Source organism: Haliotis cracherodii, unplaced genomic scaffold (genome assembly GCF_022045235.1).
Source record: "Haliotis cracherodii isolate W230 unplaced genomic scaffold, xgHalCrac1.p SCAF_15, whole genome shotgun sequence".
NCBI classification, from domain to species: Eukaryota; Metazoa; Mollusca; class Gastropoda; order Lepetellida; family Haliotidae; genus Haliotis; species Haliotis cracherodii.
This window is the reverse complement of record NW_027266270.1, coordinates 28045754-28055417: the sequence shown is the minus strand read 5'-3', so window position 1 is coordinate 28055417 and position 9664 is coordinate 28045754.

Genomic DNA, 9664 nt, shown 5'->3' with positions numbered 1-9664 from the left:
CCAAAAATAGCATGCCGTAAATGACGAAAACTGAATTTTCTCTATGACGTCAAAAGGTGACAGAGAGGTTACACACGTACAAAGAAAAGGGGGCGTAACTCCGCTATGCTTAGCTCTACTTTGTTGTAACTCACACAGGGCCACGTATAGCCATACTGTACTGACACACTAAAAAAAGAGCTTCTCTTTTTTTAGTGTAACCAGTACAGTCAGTATAGTATGGCTATACGTGGCCCTGTGGTAACTCAGGTCACTTGGTGAGAATGAGCTGTGAGAACGGACACAATATTTTCGTGGTGTTTTGTTCAGGAGGAACCAAACTATTCCAACACAAATATCGATATTGAAACTGTACACGTTTAGTTATAAAATATACCCATAAGAAATGATGAAATCGTACTTCATAAAAAGGAAGTAATATAGAAATGGATGGCCTTATCTAAGCTATAACTTAGTCCTTACATTCCAACATTCTCCTGATTGTGTAAGTGTAATTTGACTAATGTTGCATCATTATTAATGGAGCACAAGCCTTATCACCAAATGTAATGAAATACCCTAAAAATAACACGATTCCTTTTGACGTCATGGCTGGTTTTATGTCTTTGATAACGTCGGAAAAAGACGACACTGGTATTTTGATTAATATATATCTCCCCTAATTTTCGTTCATGGTATGGAAAATCTCGATGTGTGGAACGGAATTTGACGCTTTTTCGACACAACATAAAATGACTGCTCTCACCAAGTAAATAATGTCTTGAATATGTAAACAATTAGATAGTTTACCGTGTATCTTAATTGGACAAGACACGCACCTGTTTGGCATCAGCTTACGTAATGAAATACCCAAAAGAATATTTCAAAACAACTAAAATTATATTCAATATTGGACATATATTTGTTCATGATTATGTTATTTTTTCTTACACAATAAAAGATGCAAATAAAGCTCTTTTGGTGTATAGAATTATCAGGATAATCGTATACGTTTGAACCAACGGGGTACCTGGCATGGGTTATATCTTTATACATTTTACAATTCCTGGAGAAATAAAATAAACTGTTTACTATCCTGTGATCACAATATTTAATTTTTTTTGTAACCATTGATTATATAATGCAAAACGAGAGGAATAATTCGTAAATTGTTTGTGATTAATGCGCACCTGGCGAATCGTTAGATATCACTGTTCTCTGTATCCAACGAGATAAAAGACAAATCCAAGACCAAGACATTTCAGGAATGTGTGCATATATTTTACCGAAAAATATTATCCATTTTGTTAAAGTAATATATTCAGTTTTAGTTATAAAATAAAATGAAACGGCTATTCATGGACATTGGTTATATGAACTTATAATATTGACATACACATCCCAAGAAATACGTACATGCTTCAGGTACATTTACACTTCATCTTGTAACACTTGTCCAAAGGAAAGAAATATCGTAGTCGACACTATAAACCTATCACATTGTTATGTAAACAATGTTGAAACAAACAGGAGATTATCAAAGGTTCGTTCATACATGTTGTGGCCTATATGTTCGTATGATTTCATTTTGAACATTGACAAATATCCAAAGGGAAATTAATTGTGTGAATTTTTTTTATAAAAGACATGCAAAATATACATCATAACCGAGACTGTAAACAGCACGGTACAGTGATCGTGTGCACTCTCATTCAAGGACCTTCACCTCAAAGAAATTACCAAACATGTACAACAATGTTGACGTATGACATCACTACCTGTGACCCACTTTTACAAAATGGCGTGTACACTTTCAACAGTACGCGGGATTGTACGAGGGGACTTTCGTTGATTCAGGGATCGTATAAACATAAATGTGACATGTAAGTAATCAGAAACATTCTGACAATCTATGTACTGTTATTTGTTGTCATAATTTTTATTGAAACAGACGGAAATAGTCAGAAATTCCGATAAATACCGTTGTCGTTGTGCGTGATTTTGCGTCAGTCATGGCGTCAACCAGAACGGTAACTTTGACAACTTCTGTTGAAAATATCAAATCATTGCAATGTATCTATTTTAAATTCCCTAATTCTTCCTACGATTCTCTTCCCATGCATATTCTGAAAATGTTGAGCCAATATCTTGAACGAATAGACGAATGGATAGCCCAAAATAGGAGAATATGCTACACTGTGTAAAATCTGAATTTTGCTTTGTTTACATTTCAACCATGTGCAGTTTTTCGAGCACAGCGTTCGTTTTCACACCTAAATTATTTTGCTTAATTTCATCTAGCCACTTTGTATTGGTGACAAAGACCACTGGTCATTTGATTCTAAAATGTATGAGGAATTCAAGGATGTAGGTATCGCAGATAAGTTTGAAATATACTTGATGTTACAGGCGTCTCAGAACCGGTGCACCTGAAACGTGATTTTGTAAACACTATCTAATATTGCGGAAAGTTCACTTCGGCGTTCGTGTTTTCGTTTTTTCCAAAACATTCGAAACGATTCTAGGGTTATCGGAGACGTTTTGGAATGATCATTGGTGATTTCATAAAAGACAGATACCCGTGATCACTAATATGCTATTTTTGAAATTCATTTCTCAGAGTAAATATGCGAAATTTAGATTTCAAAACATGCTGTAAATAACGCTGTGAGTGGTGATTTAGTAATGTGTAAAAAATGGCGACATTTACGATGTACCTTATTTTCAGAGGTCATTTTCAGTACTTTTGCTTGGCCTAAAATGCCAGTGGATGATATCACAGAACAGGGAATTTCCCACCTTATTCAAAACCGTAAAGTGTAGTTGTGTGGGTGATGTATTTTGAATTTTATTCGACTTCAAAGTGAGGGCTGTAGAGGAGGGACATATATGTCCCTCTGGCATCCAGGGGGTTAAGCAAAAGCTGCAGCCGACGATGCAAACATATTTCAAATATTATTCTTGTTTATTATGTCTAAGAATGACATAGATGGTTTGCCAATTTTGGATAAGAAATAATATCATTCAAGTATGCAATAACAGAAATATACGAACAGAAATGAAATTCGTTTTCTTATCAAACCGATAGGTACATTGTAAAATAGATCTATTTCATCCAATTTAACATGTTTCTTGGTAACGCAGAGGAAGTTCTGGCATAGTGTATATATATTTATCATCCAAAACTGGCTCCCACAGGAGATATCGCTTGGATGAGATCAAGCGATATCTACACTGTAGATATCGCTGCAATGAAATTACATCACAATGCTTTGCAGACCATTGTGACGTCACTGGTTACCATGACATCACAATCAAATGACATCACTAATGGCTCTGCTACTGAAGCTGTTAGCAGTACTTTTTACACTGAAGACACTGCTTATTACTGTCTACAAATTGAAAAAGTTGAAAGAATGATGTTGGATGATAAATAAAATCTCACCCTCTTGTCTTTTGATATCAAATATATAAGCCTCGGAATTTTTCCACTTTTATCAACTCATGTTGATATATTTGATATCAAAAGACACTTGGGTGAGATTCTCTATATATTCCAGCGCAAAGTATGATTGTTCGTTCATTAAAATATTCCTCACCACAGTCTGATGAAGACGTCACAGGTGTCGTCCACACAGCGACATATCTCGCCGTCAGTTCATAACAATGACATATGTTCTCCATGTTGTGATTCATCCGAATGGTATAACTGATATGTTAGACGCGCCTATTATATTTTAACGAGTTAAATTGTATTTTAAGTTATTGAAAATACAAATTATATGTGTGGTAACTGTAGCTACATTTTTTTTGTTTTTTTTGTTATTCCCATGATACTCAACGACGGTATCCAAACCCATTCAAGTCCACGTGGCCAGGGACTACTGGTCTTCTAAATTATACATTAAACAATGTCTTAAATGTGCAGACCAGTTAATAACATGTCAAAGTGGTGGCATTGTTTCTTTGCATATTTGGCCCATAGTACAGTTGTAAGATAAAAAACATTTTAGGTCACATGTCGAGAGTATTACATCTCTGTCGATCTCATTTTAAATAAATTACATAAATATAAAACTGTCAAGCGTAGTACATCAATATCACATGATTGAAATAAATTTGTAAACGTAATATTACCTTTATAATATTTATTATAATTTAATTAAAAAAGTAATTCTCAAGTGAACCATACATCAATATTGGAGCGATTTGACTGTCAAATATTTTACAAACAGTCGACAAATCTATAAATCTGTTATTACTAAACAAATTAAAAACTGGTCCTATTGCCTTCCGTGCTTGCAAGGCAAGGGTTTCACATGCTTTGGACCATATTAACCGTAAGGAGAAGATTATTCCAAGATATTTAAAGTACGTTACTGTCTCTATCTTCACATTATCCAGTGTCCATGCTTCATACTTGGTTATTATCCCTCTAAGTCTAAATACAATAACATTTGATTTATCAAGATTTACACACAATCCCCATTGCAAACAATATGTATTTAAAACATCTATCTGTCTCTGCAAGCCCCGAACAGTATACGAGAAAAGTAGAATGTCATCGTCAAATAAGAGTAACATCAGATCTTCAATATATTGGGTAACAAATGTACCATGATCGCAGCATATATTTCCAACACAAACTCATTAATAAAGAATATAAATAAGACTGGGCTCAAAACGCAGCCTTGTCTCATCCTACTAGAGGTGTTAAAAAGAAGTTTAAAAGCAACCAATCTTTACACCTGCTTTTACAGATGCATACATACTTTTTAACAATTTGTACATTTTACCATGACATCCTTTTTGTAGGAGTAAATATAGCATTTTTTCCTGTCAACATAATCAAACGCCTTTCTAAAATCAATGAATGCACAATCAAATCTGCCTTATGGCTTACAGAGATATTTGAAACATAATGCATGCAGCGGAAAGATATGATCAATCCTAGAATATTGAGAACGGAAATCTGCTTGGGATTCTGAAATAAGCTCATTTATCCCTATCCAGGTTCTAAGGCGTTTTTCTAGAACAGATATAAAAACCTTCCCTAAGATGTTAAAAAAATGACAATGCAGTTGTTAGGATCCGTTTTAACTCCACTTTTGTATAATGGTATTATCATCCCTAGATTCCATACCACAGGAAACACACCACTATCAACAGTGTCCCATTTAGGGTTACGTCAGAACGACCTTTCTAATCATGCAACCACGATTATTTAACAGCGGGCATTCCGAACAACAGTTACGGGTTTTATGATTATATCCATACAAACAAGGCCATCTATAAGCCATTCCAGAATGTTCTTATCACTTTAAAATTTTTTAATCGAGAATACGTCAAAATATGTTTCGAAGCGTAGTCGCCAGTTTGAAACAAGTGTCGTAAAGCTCGAGAAAGCTGCCTTCTGATGTCGATTTCTTGTCAGTCATTTCACTGGTCGGTCAAAATTCGCGAAAGGTCGTTCTGATGTGACCCGTAATGGGATGTCCTCAGATCTTTGTTTAGCCGTAGCGAAAACTAAGATCTGATTTTAATGAGATTGGGCGTTAGCGTTAAAGTGGGATCCTCCATGCACGTTTTTTCGCACGTTGACAAAACCGGCCGATTCGAGCCCTCCAAACATCAGCTGACACACCTGTTTCATGCTGGGAGATGCCAAATACATTCACACACGCGATTACAGCAAAAGTTTACCTGTTTGAGTCCTTGTGTCACTTATTTGTACAGATTATCTACAGACACCGAACACACGACTCGGACTATCAACACTGCTGGTCACGTCGCATATTTATGTATTCACACGGAAAAGAAACGCAAGTGGTTTTAAGCAAATAGGTAACAAACACGGAACCATAAATTGGTACGAGTTTTAGCATGTAGTGAAGCCTGATATTTTTGGTTGCATTTTGGAGGCCCCGAGTAAAAACGCAAGATAAGAAACGAATCGCCAAAACGTACCATTTCAATGAATATGTGGATATCATGCACCCATTTCTCGCGAAATCGAAAATGCATGAACTGTCGCGAACTGTAGTGCGTATAAAACTGTGGCCGATTCTTGGACCTACCACTCCTTGGTCAACAATGCCACGCCTAACTCAAATTCAGAGAAACCAGGCTATCGGACGTTTGGAAGCTGGAGAGTCTGTCCAAGATGTTGCCCGTCATTTCAACGTTAGCCTAACCACAATTTACCGTCTCCTGCATCGATACAATGCTACACAGACCACAGATGACCTTCCTCGGAGCGGTCGTCCTAGGGTCACCACACCTCGACAAGATCGGCAGATTACCCGTCAACACCAGCGACATCCGTTCACTGCAAGTGAAAGTGCTCGACAGACCATAGGAACACATAATCGACACATTAGCCGGGACACTGTGTTCCGACGTCTCCGTTCCAACAACCTCAGATGTCGCCGACCAGCACGTCGTCCTGTTCTCCAACCACGGCATCGACAAGCACGACTTCAGTGGGCACAGGGTCATCACAATTGGCGTCATCGTGAGTGGAGGCGTGTCATCTTCTCTGATGAAAGTCGCTTTTGTGTCTCCCATGCAGACGGAAGAGTCAGAATTTGGCGGCGTCGAGGTGATCGTTTCGCTGACAGAAACGTTGTGGAAAGGGATCCATGGGGTGGACCTAGCGTCATGATATGGGCAGGGATTGGACTTAATGCGAGACTTGGACCCATGTGTTTCCTGAATGTTGGTCAAGGTCGGGGACACGGCGTCGCTGCTCAGCGGTATATCGACCAAGTGATCAGACCCCACGTTGTTCCATTTTTTGCACAACATCAACAACGCATTTTCCAGCAGGACAACGCTCGTCCCCATGTTGCCAGAGCTACCATGGTCTTTCTGCAACAACACAACATCGAACACTTGAGGGATGAGGTTCAAGCTGCGTCTGCACAATGTGCGCCCAGTCCCTACAACTGCCGATGAACTACGCACAGCTGCTCTGGATGTGTGCAGGAGGATCCCTAGGGCCTTCACAAATCGTCTGATCCACTCAATGTACAGGAGATGTGTGACAGTGATTAATGCTAGTTGTGGTCACATCAGGTATTGACTGACAATTTGGGTATTGACCCGAAACTGTGTAAGCACTTATCATTTGAAAAAAAAAAAATGTCATCTCCCTTTTAATCCATTAAACTGTCTTCAGTCAAATTTTTGTCAATCTTGCCCTATTAATATCTCTTGTCTTTACTGTTTAAAATAAATAACATGTATACTGCATATTCGATTTGCGTTTCTTTTGCGTGTGAGTATATATTATCAGTGACTGTTTCAAATCAGTGAAATAATTTACAAAAGAAAACTTGATATTAGCATAATAAGACATATATAAAATACTTTACATGAAGGTTCAGAAATCTAAATACAGGATCAGTATTATCTAATGAACCACACAATAATGAATTGATTAAAAGAGGTTGTTCTGTATACTTATAAAGGAATGTTTCATGATCTTTAATCTTTTCAGCAACAATACTGCAGCTAAATAGGTAATGGTCCATATCATCTTCTGTTTCACAAACATCACATCTGGTGTTTCACATATATTGAGTTTAAAAAGCCACTTTTTACACGGAACAATGTTATGTACCTGTATAATCTTAAACTTTAGTTCCGTCAGCTTTTTGGGTAGTGAAAGAACTATCTTGCTCATCTGTGATGAGTTTACAAACTTATAAGGAGCAGTTATTTTATTTTCAATCAACATTTAATAAACATGTCTAGACTTAATATGTTGTTTTTATAATATGATCTTTCCCTCCAGCTCTGGGGTGCATCAAACAACAACTGAATTCGTTGTCTAGGGTGATACATATTGCACCCTATTGCTCTTTTAACAGTTCTTGTAATATATCGTAATATCTATTGGTATACCTAAATTGTTCTCTTTAAGCGGCTGTTGGAAGTTGATACCAGATTTGTGTTTTGACATTCTGACGTGACCCTTAATGGGATGTTCTCATATCTTTATTTTGCGGTCTGATTTTAATGAGATTGATTGTGACCAATTTGTTGTTCCATATTATTTGGTTGAAAATATCATTTTCTATTTCTGGAATTTCAACCCAGCAATTGAACATGTCTTTGTACAAAAGGATGATATTGAAATACTTAGCTTAATAACATCATAATTACATCTCAAAAGAAATGGCAGTCCCTACTTTATCAAAACACAAATCTGGTATCAACTTTCAACAGCCGCTTAAAGACAACAATCTCGGTTTCCATGCTAAACAGAGTCATATCCGCCGAAGCAGTTATAGGTTGATGGGTGTGATGTCTTCAGGTTTCAAGCCAAAGGTTAATAGTACTGATGTTTATGGATTGGGGCAGATGTTTTCCTCAGTTAACATACTAGGCTTATATGTGGCGTTGTTTGATATGTTACTTATACCAAGTTCTTTCATGCTACTTCGGGCGGTCGGGTATAGACTAGTGATTAAAACATTCGCTCGTCACGCCGAAGATCCGGGTTCGATATTGCTAAAACCATACGCACTCATTTAGCTACTTCAGTACCAATTTTACACTATACAATTTCTCTTAGAACCATAGACATCGAGTTAATTGATGAGTTACATGTGTCATTTAATACCAGTTCCTCAGCCTTGGCTTCCATTATTCCTTGAAGGAATAGTATCATCAACATAGCGTCAGCTTATACAGAAAATCAACAACATAGACAGTGTTAAACCAACTACCATGAACGCGTACAGTATTTGTTTTGTTAAATATTTCAGAATATATACATCACACAAATGTAATATAATACCTGTGAAGATCACGGGTTAGAATAGGTCTTCAGCAACCCATGCTTGCTGTAAAAGGCGACTATGCATGTCGTATAGAGGCGACTAACGGGATCTGGTGGTCAGGCTCGTTGACTTGCTTGATGCATGTCATCGTATCTCAATTGCGTGGATCGATGCTCATGATGTCCATTCCTGGATTGTCTGGTCCAGACTCAATTATTTACAGACCGCCGTCATATAGCTGGAATATTACCGAGTGCGGCGTTAAACAACAAACACACAAACGAAACTGGATACATATCCTAAAATAACCTAATATAGCTAAAACTGACACACAAGTACGCTAGTATGAAATTATATTTTCCTTTCGTGCACGCTGTAAAGCACATATATTAGGTTTCGACTCGTCTTTATCGGGGTAAATGACGTCAACAGTAAAGATATAAATATTGTACTCTTTATTGAGAGTTGTATATTAATACTGTAACGATTAAGGCCGAGAAGCCCTTCTGTGCAAGATATAAGTTACATTCAGTTCAATATAGTGATTTAAACGGCTCAAGACTTGTGTAAATCATACTCCATGTGCTCGGCTGAAATCAAAATGTTTACAACATGGTAGTTGCTGCTTACCAATTTCCGGCTTAGTCGTCGTACTCCTAGTGATAGTCGTAGTCGCAGTCGCAGTCGCAGTCTTTGTCGCAGTAGTAGTCGCAGTCGTAGTGGTAGTCGCACTCCCTTTTTGATAGTTCCGCAATGATAAATGTAGTCCCCGTGGGGACCTGGGATAAAACAGTTCCCTAGCCCACAACTGCTGGTCTAGTAAGACCACACAATTGGATCGGGTGGTCATGCTTGGCGTATCAAGCATTGCGTATCATAGTGAGATGCTGCTCACA